The sequence below is a fragment of the Cervus elaphus genome, chromosome 5 (genome assembly GCF_910594005.1).
Source record: "Cervus elaphus chromosome 5, mCerEla1.1, whole genome shotgun sequence".
NCBI lineage: Eukaryota > Metazoa > Chordata > Mammalia > Artiodactyla > Cervidae > Cervus > Cervus elaphus.
In genome coordinates, this window is record NC_057819.1 from 126147235 (window position 1) to 126163318 (window position 16084).

Here is a 16084-nt window from a genome sequence, read left to right on the forward strand (position 1 = left end):
TTAATGGTACACAGCCTTCTTCTCTTGGAGGTTGCATTCAGACTCAGCATCCTTCTCAACACAGCTTTCTGAATGGCTGCTATCAATTACCGTTGGCATTCAGATGAAATCTACTACCATCTCAGTATGAGATCCTTCAGCAATAAGGATAACAGACAAGGTCAGGATGAAAAAGGCAGCTAAGTGGAGATTCAGAGCTCAATTCACAGGAGGTCAAGTGAGGGCAGTTACAGGGTTATCATAGCCCGTCGGGGACCAGAGGTGGGCTGGGATGGGGATGAGACTATTGGAAATTCAATACATTTCCTGCTGTGTTGCTTGGGAACCCCAGGAGCAGAAAGTTGTGCTTTTGAGACAACAAATTGAAAAGGTCTGGGGTTGTCCTTGTTTCCCTCCTCCTGCAGGGGGCAAAGTGTCCTTTGAGATGTAGCTGCTCAAGAATGCCAGGCTCCCAGGACTGGAGTAGTTGAGGTGGAGGGCTTTTCTGAGTTGTCTGAGAATTGGTAGACTCCAGGGAAAAATTCCTTCTGAAATGGGTTTGCTGCAGAAGTGCAGTCACCATGTGACCAGCTATCACTGATAACTCGGGCTGCTGCCCAAGGGTCTCTGGGTGGACGAACAGGGAACCAGTGGTCCCTTTGGGCATCCCAAGGAAGAAGCTAGGAAGAGCCATGTGCCTAGTCCCTCCTCCTCCTGACTGAGGACTGATGCTCTCAGGACAGAGAGACAAAGAGGCTGAGCCTTGGACATCTGTGGAGCTTGCAGAGGCAGGCAGAGGTACTCCTGAAGCTGGGGGACAAGTGACCCCATTGCCCGCATTTCAAATGAAGGAGCCACTTTTCCAGGGGGTGGTATGGATCGTGTGTCCCTTCCCCCCACCCCCAGCAGAGACTCCCCACTCCCCTTGTGAGACTGTCTGACTGCAAGGACTGGATTTTCTAGATTAGGTCCTTTATTAACCCCAGGTTGGGAGGGGGAGACGGGTGGAGACTTGAGTCTGCCTGGCATCTTCATTTCTTCTCTCCCGTCCTCCATAAATCCATTCCAAGGCGATGACATTTGCGGAGTGTATTTTCACGGGTCTCTATAATCCCTTCAGAATATTAAGGCCACATTACTTTATCTTTGGTTACATTAACTTCAATTTTCCTTATGAGTTAGTATTTGGCTAAAAATTAATATAGTGAAGTTGAAAAGAATCTTACGATAGGAAAAAGACTAATTTCATCTCTGACTGCTCAGATCCTGGAGTACACCGGGGTTAATGTAATTAACTTACAATTTGAGCCCGGGTTGTGTACATACACTGAATCTCCCCGCTGGAAACGAGATTAGATTTTATTACTCTATATATCCTGGTTATCTTCACCGAGCCTGCTCGGTGCTACAATGAAAACGCAGAACCATCTGGTACTGAGCCCGTGCAGTTTATTTAAGGATTTAATTAAATGCTCTAAATGGAGAGCTTCTCTGAATTAACATTTTAAATGTGACTTATTGCAGGTTTAATATTGTCTTAATGCCAACCTGGGAAACTCCATAGTCAAGTTGTTGACGTTCAAATTGAATTCATTTGGGTGGCTCCGGGGGGACCCATTAATTAATCTAAACAACTAATGGGGATTGGTTCTGACTTTTGATGAAGATTATTTACTGAGACAATTTGCAATGAATAAAGAGTCACAGTAGGCAAATGCTTAATTGAATTCAAAAAAGTCTCATTGTGTTTAATATCACGGATGCATCATGTGAGTAAGCTTTGAAATACCATGAAAGGGGCGATTGCTTCAATCTTCTTAGCTGAGCACTAATAACAAAGCGAATGGGTAATTACATTTTCCTGGGTAATTTGCTGCTTGCAAAAGGACAACAGGTCTGTCTGGCTAATCGCTTCCTTGGAAAGAAATTTCTGAAAGCATAAACTTTGCCCTTGGATGGCAGGTGGCCCCAGTGGTGGTCCAAAGGCGATGACATGGACGGATCTAGGTTGCACACTGCTGGATTCTCCCCCTCCTGCGGTCAGGAAGCTGCCTGGATGAAAGGCCCTCCTCCACCCTGCAAAGGCCCTAAATAGCCTCCACCTTCCCTCTGCTTTGCTGCCCGACTCTTGAGTGTCACTCATGAATCCGAATGACTCAAGCGAGGGAGAGCTTGTCCAGCCCTTCTTGCTCCAGTTTTTCACCTTCTGGATGAACACAAGGCAGACCTCTGTTTCCAGGAAATTGGAAGGTTGCCCCAGCAACCGGTACGACCTCCACCCTGTCCATCCTTCACGGTCGAGGGCAGCATCTCAAGATTGCTCGGCTCACTCTGCCCTTTCCCTCTGTTTCTCCACGTGCATCTCAGGACCAGCAGCCCGGGTCACCAGGCATCTTGGGAATGAGGACTCTTGGGCCCGCCCTGCCCCACTGAATCAGAATCTGCCTTTAACACGAACCCCAGGGGACCACATGCACATCCTAATTGAGACGCTCAATCCACAGCACTCTTTCTGTGAGGGTCTATGCCATCCTGTTGAATGAGTTTTTCTTCTTTCTGGCCCTCCTGGTATCAGCTCCTGGGGACCAGGACTCAGGTCTCTACTTCTCCTGGATCTGCAGTGACACCGGGGATCACAGAGAGCCATCGAAAATGACAGAAGCGATTGGTGGTTTCTCTCCAAATCTGTCTTCAATGTGGCCTAAGAGCCCACTCTATTGCACGGGGCACCACAGAGACCCAACCAGTCAAGGTCAGAGAGCACCTACCTCCACCACGACCCCCTCAAACCCAGGGCTAGGGGATACTCAGCAAATATCTGCTAGGGTGAACAAGCTATCATTACTGTGGGACGATTCCTTATATCCACATGCTGGCAAACAGCCCAGTCTGCACCAGTTCTACACGACGGCCTGTCCTCAAGGTCAGGGACTTGTGTCCCCAAGAAAGTCCCCACCACTCCAAGTCCTGCCACCCAGATCTCTCACCTCCCTAATGCAGGTTTGTGAATATTTTCACCGAAAGTACACCTGGATTCTGATTTTGTAAAGCCCGGACTAAGGTGATCTTTACCAAACAAACCCATGATGACAAAATAGTTTACCCCCCAGAGGAAGCGTACTTCCCACGCTTACATTTTGTTTCAGGCCACCTGCGGCTGAACCAAGGGCAGAAGGATGCAGGTCATAAAGAAATAAAACAAAAGTGATTAAAAAAAAAAAGAAATCCAGCTGACAACAAAGAAAACAATCAACAGAGACAAAGCAACCTAAGAACAGGAGAGGGTATCACGGAGAAGCAGAGCCCAGAACCAAGGTCACTTCTGAAGCTGACTGAGCCCTTTTGTGACCGTTGCCAAAAGCCCCCTGATATCACTAGCAGGCTTCCTGACCCCATATTAGGCAAAAATGCCCACCCCAGTGCTCACCCTAAAGCGCCCTAACCAATCACTTAAAGTCAATCTTCCAGCAGGAATTTTCTTTGTCTTGAGGTTATGGAAATTGGCTACTAATCCACAAAATCCACAAATCCACAAGCACTCTCCCTGGTCCATCAGAAGGTGGTCCCGCTGGGCTCACAGTACCTTCATCATCTCCACTCTTTGTTCTTAGTAAACTCACTCCCTTCTGAAATTCTCTGTGTTTGGAAATTCTTTTCCAACCCAAGCTTGGACTGCCTCAACACAACCCAAATAGCCCAGTTTAAAAAATAGGCAAATGACCTGAAGAGACCTTTCTTCAATGAAGGCACACAACCAACCAACGGGGACGTGAAAGATGCTCAACATCACTATGTCACTAATCATCAGGGAAACACAGATCAAAACCACAAAGAGATGCCACCTTGTGTCTGTCAGGATGGCTGCCATTAAAATAAATACAGATGTCGGTGAGGATGTGGGGAAATCGGAACCCCTGTGCAATGTTCCACCTGCCATGGAGAACAGTGTGGAGGTCCCTCAAAAAATTAAAGATTAGGGACTTCCTTGATGGCCCAGTGGTTAAGAATCAACTTGCAATGCAGGGGATTCGGGTTCAATCCCCATTCAGGGAATTAAGATCCCACATGTCATGGAGCAACTAAGCCTGCTTGCCACAAATACTGAGCCCACGAGCTCCGGAAACTCGTGTGCCAAAACGAAAGGTCTCGAATGAGGCAATGACAACCTCAAGTGCCAAAACTAAGGCCAGACACAGCCACAGAAATAAACATTAAAAAAAAAAAACTAAAAATAAACTACCAGCAATCCTGCTTATGGGAATTTACCTCAAAGAACTGAAACCAGTACCTTGAAGAGATAGTTGCACACCTGTGTTCATTGCAGCATTATTCACAATAGCCAGAATTTGGAAGCAATCTAAATGTCCATCAGTGGATGAATGGATAAAGAAGATGTGATCTATCGGTACTAGAAAGATTACATATTCTGCTTTAAGAAGAAAGGGAATTATGATATATGCCACCACACGGATGAACCGTGAGGACATTGCGTGGACTGCAATAAGCCAGCCGCAGAATAACAAACACTGTGTGATTCCACTTACAGGAGGGATCTGAAGTAATCAAGCTCACAGAAGCAAAAGTCAAATGGTGGTTGCCAGGGCTGAGAAGAGAGAAGAACTGGAGAGCTGCTGATTAAATAGTATCCTGTTTCAGTTGTGTAAGATAAAAACGTTCTAGGCATTCGTTGTACAACGATTGTGCTTATCAGTAACAATTATACGTAGTACACTTAAAATTTTGTTAAGAGGGTAAAAGAAAAAAGCCAACCGATAATGGCATTGCAACTATATCAGCTGCCTACTTTTAGTGACTGTGCCCTGGTTATTGTAAGATGTGAATAGGAATGATAGTGGTGAAAGGTCCCTGGCAGGGCTTCTCGGCCTTGGCACCACTGACGTTTTGAACTAGATCATTCTTTGCTGTGGGGGCTGCCCTGTGCAATGAAGAGTGTTTAGCAGCATCCCCGGCTTGTACACACTGGATCCCAGAAGCACACCCCAACCCCCAAGATGTGACAACCAAAATGTCTCTTTACCCTGCCGAGTGTCCCCTGGGAAGAATCACTGGTCAACAGAAACTCTCTGTATTATCTTTAATTTTATAATCTAAAATTATTTCAAAATAAAAAGTTTATATCATAACACCAAAAACATGAACCGTGAAAGAAATCATTAATACGCTGGATTTCATTACAATTTAAAACTTCTGCTCTATGAAAGGCAATGTCAACAGAAGGAGAAGACATGCTACAGATTGGGAGGAAAATATCTGCAAAAGACACGTCTGATAAAGGACTGTGACCCAAAGTATAAAAAGAACACTTATAATTTAACAGTAAGAAAATAAGCAATCCAATTTTAAAAATGGACAAAAGACCTTAACAGAAAGACACCTCATCAAAGGAGACATACAGACAGCAAATAAATATATGAAAAAATTCTCCATGTAATATTTCAGCAGAGAAATGCAAAATAACAACGACATCTGCTGATCTCTTGTTGTTCAGTTGCTAAGTCATGCCCGACTCTTTTCACCTCCATGAACTGGTGCACACTAGCCTTCCCTGTCCTTCACTGTCTGCTGGAGTCTGCTCATCCTCATGTCCACTGAGTCAGCGATGTCATCCAGCTTTCTCATCTTCTGTTGCCCCCTTCTCCTCCTGCCCTCCATCCTTCCCAGTAGCAGGGTCTTTTCCAATGAGTCCATTCCTTGCATCAGGTGGCCAGAATATTGGAGCTTCAGCTTCAACATCAGTCCTTCCATGAATATTCAAGGTTGGTTTCCTTTAGGATTGGTTGGCTTGATCTCCTTGGACTGGTTGGCCAAGGGAGTCTCAAGAATCTTCTCCAGCACCACAATTCGAAAGCATCAATTCTTCAGCGCTCACCCTTCTTTGTGGTCCAGCTCTCACATCCACAAACACTAACAGTGCCAAATGCTGGTGAGGACTTGGAACAAAAGAAACTCTCATTCATTGCTGTGGGAATGCAAAATGGTACAGCCATTTTGGAAGACAAGCAATTTCTTACAAAACTAAGCATTCTGGTACCATCTATCAATCATGCATTTTGATATTTACCCAAAGGAACTGAAAACATGTCAACATAAAAACCTGCCCACAGATTTTTTTTAACAGCTCTATTTGTAATTGCCAAAACTTGGAAGCAATCAAGATGTCCTTGGGGAATGGCTAAACTGTGGTACATCCAGGCACTGGAATATTATTTAGCACACACAGAATAAGGACCTATCAAGCCATATCAAAGACAAGGCAGAAACTCACATATATGTTACTAAGTGAAAGAAGCCAATCAGAGAAACCTACATTCTGTATGATTCATTCTGGAGAAAGCAGATCTCTGCTCGGAGGCAGTAAAAATATTGTTTGTTTCCCAGGGTTAGCTCATCTTAGAACCCTGTTTTTCAGAAAAATATCTATTGAGATTCCATCGGGCTTGGATTTTCCAGGGTCCATCTTGGGAGATGCTGTTCCAAACCAGTAATTCTCAACCAGGGGTGATTCTGTCTCCCAAGGGGCTTCTGGAAATCCCTGAAGACCTTTTCGGTCATCATGTCCTGGCAGGCGGGGTGCCATGGCACATAAAGTGGGAGGAGACCAGGATGTTGTCAACATTTTACAGCAGAGCAACTAAGCCCGCACATCACAGCTACTGAGCCTGCGTGCTGCAACTGCTGAAACTCACGCGCCCAGAGCCCGTGCTCCGCAACAAGAGAAGCTACTGCAAGGAGAAGCCTGCTGACCACAGTGAAGAGTGGCCCACACTCGCTGCAACTTGAGAAAGCCGGTGCACAGCAATGAAGACCCAGTGCAGCCAAAATAAATGAATACATAAATAAAGAAGAGTTCCCATGGTTCAAGAGTTATCTAGCCATGCCAACTGACTTTGGAGGGGCGCTTTTAGCAGAGGTGGCTGTGATGGCACAATGGAAGGAAAGTTGCCCAGATAGGGTTTTGGAAACCAATGCCAAACTCTTGCAAAGCAGAGCTGCAAAGGGTTCTAAAAAGTTCGAGCCATAATTGAGGAGCAGAGGGAGTGTCAGTGGGCAAAAGATTTGATGGTGCAGGCTGACGCCTATTATTTTGTTTATTAGAGAGATTTCGTGTCTCCCACTCCTATTCACAGGTGTGTGAACCCAAAATGTGATAGCAGAGGGGAACTATGGAACAGAGGTATGACCACAGGGGACTCCAGGCTGATCTCTGCTCTCTCCACAGGAGCAGGGAGGGTAGAGCCCTTGTGGAGACCCTGGCCGAGGACCCTCCCCATCCCTGGGGGGGTAGGCAGTTCACGAGCCCACCGAGCACCAGCCTGCCGGTCCAGCCCCTCTCCCACTTCTGTCCTGTGACAGCCCCGTTCCAGTGCATTAAAAGGAAGCTTCTCATGAACCTGGATTTTACTACATTTATCTCATTGCCAACCTTCAAAATGCCAAACACTGCCACTTGCCCTGGGGGAAGTAATTTCATCTCTTACCCCGAATGTCACCACAGAAATTCACTTCAAACCCCACTGACTGATTGGTTTCTCCTGCTTCAGCGCCGACTCGGATGCCAGGCGTCAGAGACAAAGGGACTCACCTCTTTCTCTCTGCGCTCTCGGCATCCTTTAGTATTAAAATCACAAGCTGCCACTTCCACGTCCTGAAAGAGACGTGGAAAATAATTTATTCGCAGGAAAAGCTTAACGATGATACATCCACATTATAAAATAGTGTGCAGCCACTAAAAAAAAAAAAAGCGTTGAAGACTATTTAAGGAAATGGAAAAATGCTCACATTAGGATGTTAGCTGGAAAAAATAAAAAAGCAGAATGCAATATAATCTCAAGTTTGTAAAAAATAAACAGTGAGAGAGAAAAAGAGTAGAGCAAAAAAGCAGAAAAATATTCCCTCTTATCTCCAGACAGAAAAAGTATAAATTTGTTTACTTTTTTGTACTATTCTATAATTTTCTAATTTTTCCACATGAGTATGTATTACTTCGGTAATAGTTAATTAAATGATCATTTAAAAAAAGAAAGCTTGCGTCTTATTTCTCTCTTCAGGCTCAGGGCGATGATGCTTTCATAAGCTGTGTGTGCTGTGACAAGTCAGTTCAGGCGTGTCTGACTCTTTGCGACCTTGTGAACTGTAGCCTGCCAGGCTCCTCTGTCCATGGGACTCTCCAGGCAAGAATATTGGAGTGGGTTGCCATGCCTTCCTCCAGGGGATCTTCCCGACCCAGGGATCAAACCTGCATCTCTTACATCTCCTGCTTTTTCAGGCAGGTTCTTTACCGCTAGCGCCACCTGGGAAGCCCTTCCATAAGTTACATCCCCACAAGAAGAGCCCAGTCACCTTCTCCCCTCATTTATTACAAAGAACCTCTCCCAAATTAGCCCACAAGGGACATCTTCAGGAGACTTCTTTCTGCTAGCAGGAGTGTGCAGAAGGGGCCACTTGGGAAAATACACATGGCACATTGCTGCCAAGCCAGAGGCACAAAAGTACTTTAAGGGCATGCACGCTTTTCAATCACAGAATAAGAGCCCCGTCCCACCAACTTTGACACCTGTAGAATCTTCCAGACCCAGCAAGATGCTCCCCAGATCCATGAACAAGTCTTAGACCTGATACCAGAGGCCAGTGAGAAAGGGGAACCGATCTGGGTAGTCCAGTTCAGGGGGTTCCCCTGGGAGATAAGTCCCTTACCCCAGGGAGGGACTGGGGGTGGCGTCTAGCCACGGAGAGTTGGACAAGCAAGACTGCCCAGATCAGAAAGAAAGAGGCTCCATGAACCACCTCCCTCCAGTCCTAGATCTTGGACCATGAGCACCAGAAATCCACCTGCTCTTTGCTCACCACCCTTGTTACTTTGCGCAGATGCTGGGGAGAAGCAGGTGAGGCGGATTCCAAGACTGTTGCCCCAGCTCCAATCACAGCTCCTTTTTACTGGGCACCTACAGCTATGTGGTAGATACATGCTAGAGATGAAATATCTGAAATACGTCTATGAAATACCTGGTCCCTGTCTTTCTTTAACACAGCACTTCTCACACTGGACTGGCTCAGCATCACCTATGGGGACTCACTAAAATATAGGGTGCTGAGCCCACCTCCAGTTTCCCATTCAGCAAGTCTGAAGGGAGGACCCCCAAATTTGCATCTGTAACAACGAGTCCCTAGACAATGTGCTGCTGCTGGTGGGGGTCAGGGGACCCCACTTGGAGAACCACTGAAGAAGCAGCAAAGAGGCAGCAAGCTTGAAATCCATCAGTTCTATGAAAGTGGACACAGCACGGGGGACTGTCCACTTGGGCTCAGATCTGGAGGGGACCAACCTCGCCGCCTTCTGGGTGTGGGGCTGCCCAGGCTATGTAAGTGGCTCATCGCCCAGAGGGTGAGTCCCTCCGCCAGGAAGTCTCCATCTTGGATAGAGAGGACAGGAGCAAGGCTTGCTCTCCAGCCTTCGTTTCTCGGGGGCCTCTGGGCCCTGAGATGGAGATTCTGCCCAGCCCCAGCCTTGTCTCCGTGGCAGCCAGGTTGCCTGAGACTCATTGGAATTCAGGCGGCTGGAAAACACTTGCAGATTTTGAGATTTTGCTGAGGTTCAGAGCCTGGGGATTTTGCTTGGGGAGTTTATCAGAGTTAAGTCGGTGTAGGTAAAAAGGGGGGGCGGGGTGTGTGGTGGACGAGGAGGCGGCGGCGGGGGAGCAGTGAAGATTAGTAAATTATTCACACATCTCTTTCTACCAGGACGAAAGCTCGCCTTCCACTCAAGAATGCTCAAACATTATCAACACCCTTAGATTTTTTTTTTCATCCATTTTTAAAGGAGGTAGAAAAAAATATACGGAAAAATGTTAATTAAGAAATTAAGCCACCCTCTTCCTAAAATACTGGGTTCTGTGTTAATCGCCTCCAGAAGGGGGGAAGGGAGAGTCCAAGCATCGCAGGAAAATGGTTTTCATCATCCACAAAATCCAATGCCCAAAATAGCCCCATTGTTGCCCTGGCAACTAGCATTCGCTCCCCCTTCTCCTCCGCCCGCCACCCCCCCAACCCCATCCCTTTGCATATTGCTGCATATTTCTATCATTCTTTCCAGGCACAGTTCATAAACAGGACGGCATAATAAAGAATGTTATCACCGATGACTTACAGCCCAGCTGCGCCCAGCGAGATAGGAAGTGGCAAGCAAATACAATTTCATGCAGCGAGGGTAACAGATTGATTGTGTGCCCTTCAAATGTGATGCCACTTCTTTAAGTCAGTCCAAATTCAGAAATAAAGTTGGTCTCGCCCTTTTCCTGGCCGTGATAGACAATACACGCAGGGATAACGCCCGGGGGTCTCATTAGGACTGGAACGATCTTGCCCCAAGACAAGAGATTATTCCAGCAGACTCTCAGCCCTTCTCCCTGGCTTCCCCTCCTCTCTCTGTCAAAGGGCCAAGGCCCCGGAATGTGGGCCTTTCTTGAATTAATTATCCTCTCTTGCCGCAGATTACGCGGGCTCTGATGCCAGGGGCAGAGGGGGAGGGGCGGGGACCACAGCAGATGAAGATAGAGTATGATTTTCCTGCATGTCCTAACCTGGGTCCTCCAGCTCATGGGGTAACAGCATCGTCCATTGTAGCATCTCTCTCTGCGCTGGTTAATGCAGGGAGAGTGGGCTCTCAGCACGGCCCTCAAGAGCCACTTCTCTTCTGAGAGGCTTCTTTGCGGCCTGGGTTAGGGACCTGCCTCTCTCCCTGCCTCCCTCCCCCAGGCAGGGATGTAATGAAAGAAAGAAGGAGTCCCCAGGGTATAAGGAGCCACTCAAGAAGACTATAATAGGGGACAGGCAACTGAGATGGGGGTGATGATGGGAGCAGGGCGGGAGGGTGGGGGAAGTCAGTCATCCAGGGTGGGTCAGGGCCTGTGCACGCCAGCAGTACAGTGACCTCTGCCTTCCGTGCTCGCCCAGCCCCCACTGAGGGTCTGTGTTTCCCCTGGGCCCTCAGGGGGCGCTGGCTCAGAACTTCAGGCCATCCTGGGCCCTGGCTAGAAGGAGAGCACTGAGGAATGGTCCTAATGGAGGGTGAGCTGGGGGAAAAACATCCACTATTCCTCCAGGAGAGCTTAGGGGCTGCCCAGGACCAAGTACCATCAAGGCACCATTTATGGAGCCAGCCTACAGGCTGGCCATGGACCTGCTCCAGGGAGGGAGCCGGGTAAAACAGGAGGCCCTCCTGGAACCCACAGATGGGAGGAGACGGGGCCCCACAGTCCCTGGGGGGCACTGAACAGGCATCGCATATGCCCAACTTCCCGGGGTGGTGCCCCTCGGCCAGCTGCCAGCACCTTCACCTGTACTGGCTCTTGCTGATGGGACTGGCAGAAGGCTTTGGTGGTGTGGGCAGGTGTGCGCCTGGGGGTTGTGGTCGAGTGGGGACTTCGCTGCAGGCGGAATGAGCAGTGCTGGGGGGTTGCCACTCTGTGTCCCCCTGGGTACTTGGCTCTGTCCAGACCGGATCCCAGGACTCTCTCAAGGAAGAGTTTACCTATTATCTGACGCCCTCCCCAAACCATCATGACTGAGATGCAGGAAGCAAGAAATTCTGGAGGACTCTTCACCCGTCACCGCAGCTCCTCTTGAGTCAGCCTGACGCACTAAGGCTGCTTCCCAGGGTCCCGTTGCACTTTTTTAGACACACCTTTTAACTGAGATGAATTGGTGGTGGTGGTGGTTTAGTCGTGAAGTCGTGTCTGACTCTTGAGACCCCGTGGACGTTAGCCCGCCAGGCTCCTCTGTCCCTGGGGTTCCCTAGGCAAGAATACTGGAGTGGGTTGCCACTTCCTTCTCCAGGGGACCTTCCCAACCCGGGAATCGAACCCGGGTCTCCTGCACTGCAGGCAGAGTCTTTACCAACTGAGCTACGAGATGAATTACGTAACATGAAGTTAACTGTTTCAAAGTGAATAAGTAAATCAGAGGTTTCTAGGACATTCACCATGTTGTGCAACCACTCTTAAGTAGTTACAGAACATTTTATCACTTGAAAGGAAACCCCCTCCCCATCCTGCCTCCCCCTAGTCACTGAAAACCACCAAGCTGTCTCTACAGATTTCCCTGTTCTGGATATTTCGTATAAATGTGATCACACTGATTTCTTTGACTTAGGATAGATAACGTCTTTGAGCTTTGTCATGTAGCAGAACTTCTTTCCTTTTTTATGGCTGGATACTATTCCACGGGACCATTGATGCTTTTGAATTGTGGTGCTGGAGAAGACTCTTGAGAGTCCTTTGAACTGCAAGGAGATCAAACCTGTTAATCCTAAAGGAAATTAACCCTGAACATTCATTGAAAAGACTAATGCTGAAGCTCCAATACTTTGGCCACCTAATGCAAAAACCCAATTCATTGGAAAAGATCCCGATGCAGAAAAGGTTGGAGGCAGAAGGGGACGAGGGAAGCAGAGGGTGAGATGGTGAGGTAGCATCACAGACTCAATGGACATGAATTTGAGCAAACTCCGGGAGATAGTGGAGGACAGGGGAGCCTGGCCTGCTGCAGCCCATGGAATAGCCAAGAGTCAGACAGGATTTAGAGACTGAACAACAACAACACTATTCCGTTGTGTGGACGGGTCACATTTTGTTTATCCATTCACCTGTTGACAGACACTTGAGTTGTTTCCACCTTTTGGCTTTTGTGAATAGTGCTGCTATGAACATGCATCTGTGTGAACACATTTCTTCATTTCTCTTAGGTATGCATCTAGGAGTGGAACTACTGGGTTCTATGGTAATTCTGCCTTTAATTTTCTGAGAAACCGCCAAACTGTTTCCCAAAGCAGCTACACCGTTTTACAGCCCCGACAGCAGCAGGCACAGGCTTCAGTTTCTCACCATTCTGATCAACACTTGTTATCATCTGTCTTGGCTCTGGCCATCCTAACGGGTGTGAGGTGGTTTTGACGTGCATTTTCCTGATGATCAATGGTGTTCAGCATCTTTTCATGTGCTCCCTGGCCCCTCCTTAAGTGTGATATTGGTTTCTCTTTTTACCCTCATTTCCAAAGAAGAGTGGTTTGTCAATGATTTTTACTCATAGTGTCAAGAACTACAAACTGGACTCTGGGAGCAGAGTCTGCCCAGAGCCTGTCCCAGAATAGGATCTGTCGAAGAGAAAGCGCTTTCCACCTCTTTCCTCAAACCGTCCCTATCAATGAGCCAAGACCGAGAACTGCAGAAGAAGAGCCAAAGGTTTTAAATAAAATATGTAGCATCAAATTCTCTGTTATTCCCATGAAAAGTGAAAGTGAAACACTTGCTTAGTCATGTCCGACTCTTTGTAACCCCACGGAGTGTAGCCCACCAGGCTCCTCTGTCCGTGCAATTCTCCAGGCAAGAACACTGGAGTGGGAGCCTGGATGAGAGGGGGGTTTGGAGGAGAATGGATACATGCATATGTATGGATGAGTCCCTTCGTTACTCACCTGAAACTACCACAACATGGTTAATCATCCCTACCCCAATACAAAATAAAAAGTTTAAAGTTAAAAAAAAGAATACTGGAGTTGGGTAGTCATTCGCTTCTCCAGGGGATCTTCCTGACCCAGGAACTGAACCCATGTCTCCTGCCCTGCAGGCAGATTCTTTACCATCTGAGCGGCCAGGAAAGTCACAAACCTCTGGCTGAGGGGTGTGAGAAGATGCATCTCTGCTTTCTTTCAAGCTAAAAGGAAGTTTCTAAAGAGGAAGTTCCTTTCCATCTTTTTTACATGCAGAAGGAGGTTTGTAAATCCTATTTATCTTTCTCACCTTGAGTACATATCTAAAAAAAGCAAAACAAAATCAACTTGGTATTCTACTGACAATGGGGGTCTTTGTAGGACAGGAAGTTCGCAGTTAATTCTTTCCTCTCCTAAAACCTTACACCCTGACACCATAAAGCATCTCTATGGGCCACTGGATGATCAGGCCCTGTAATCTATGGGAACATTAAATGGAGGAAAATCATGCTGAAAAATGACTGCTGGGTCTCTGTCCCCTCCCCTCCTTGGCAGGGGGTCGGGGGAAGGCTTCACTGCTCTGTGTTTCTGTCATTCCAGGTCAGACACCTGCCTCCTCTTTGTCATTCTCCAATGTGACAAACGCCCCTGCACCCTGACTCGGGGTGTCTTGCCGTCTGCCGGCTGATACAGCCTGGAGGCTGGGCTTTGTCTGGGGCAAGACAGAGCCTGGTGGGGCCAGCCTGCCCTCTACATCCTGTGTCCTATGAAGGTGCACCAGGCTGAGATTCACTGCACCCCAGTGTCAGACGGGGGCAGGGGCTCTGATGCCCGCGAGGAGAAGCCTGGGGTGTTGGACCAGGATGAAAGAGTTAAATTGAGTGGGTGGGCCACACAACTGCCTCCTGACCTTGAACCAGGTGGGCAATCTGAGACCTAGTCACATCCCTAATGAGCCCCTTCACCCCCAGCACTCAGGGCACATTTCTCCTGACGCCTCTCTTCTCTGCTACCCTGGCCCCCCAGGACACAGAGCTCACTTAGGACGATGCTGCTTTGATGAGGGGAAGGGTCAGGGTACCGAGGAGCGGGCACAAGAGGAAGAGAGGGTGGCCAGGCTGAGCCCTTGGCTCCATCACGGAGGATCGACTCTGTGCCCGGCACTCTGCTAGGTACCAGACTCCTGGAAGGCAGCTGTGATTTATAAGGTGCCTACTATGTGCTGGACAGGGTGAGGCACCTCCCCGAGTGTCCTGATTGAATTTCAGTGAACAGTAATAAGACACACACGTCACAATCCTAGAGGAAAATGAGGTGGAGCAGACACGGGTGGGCGAAACCACCTCCACAGAGGCTGGGCTGACCATAATGATGGTCGTTATAAGGACAAGACTCACGGATAACACGCACGGCGCACTTGCGGTATGCCATGCGTGTCTCCGCGTGCTTCATCTGTGTTATCTCACTTTCGGCCCCCAGAAACTGACGAGTCGGAAAACACAGCTACACCAACTGTAAAGATGACGCCACTGAGAACGATTTTGAGAATTTGTCTAAGGTCATGGAGATCGCAAGGGAGTGAACTGGGATTTGAGTTCTAGAGCCTGCGGTTTTATCTATTAAATTACTGTCCTTCTGATGGATTGAGGATGGGGAGTAGGGAGGGAAGAGGGAAAAGAGCTCACAGCCCAAGGACCGACCGTCTCCAGGGTGACCTCAGAGGATGGGCATGGACAGGTGCTGCCAGTCGTGGGGTCCTTTCCAGCAGCCGGAGTGGGAGGGATGTTCCTGATTTTTGAAGAGAGACTGGCAGGTGACAGGGGCCGTGGTCACATCTACGTGGCCACAGCTGCTCCCAAAACAACCCACCCTTAACCTGACATCAGCAGCTGATTTTTTCCTTAATATATGTATTTTATTAAAGTATAGTCGACTTACAGTGTTTCAAGGGCACGGCAAGGTGATTCAGTTAAGCATATGCACATATATTATTTTTGAAATTATTTTCCATTAGAGGTCATTACAAGATATAGTTCCCTGTGCTATACAATAAACCTTTGTTGCTTGTTGCATATCAGTTTTTTTTTTAATTAGAAATCTAGCGTTCTGTTCATACTAAGTCAAATAAGTAAAATAAAAATGCCGTAAAATTTTTAGTTAGGTAAAAATTCATAAGTTTTGTAAAATATATATTATACATATTATGTGTTTGTACATATACAAAAGCTTTTCCCAGTTTATCCATCTCTTCTCTTTTTAAAATGTTCTTTCTCAAAAAAAAAATAAAAATAAAAAAAATAAAATGTTCTTTCTCAAGCCTTTATCAAGTGTAGCAGCAGCTGGTTTTGAACCTGCCTCGTGGAATGTCTCAGGAAAGCAGAGCTGGGGGAGGAGGTGAACCAGAGGCCTCTGGAGAAAGGCGGACACCGGCCGGAGCCTCAGATTGCAGCCGCCATCCATCATCCCTGGGAGGCCTGGAAGCTGGTCAGCAGGACGAGTCCTGGAGTAGCTACATGTAGGGGGTCATGAGGATTCACATAGGGCATGCCTGGCCCAACCAGCCATCTAGAACCTTAGGCACTGCTAGTGGCAGCAAACTGT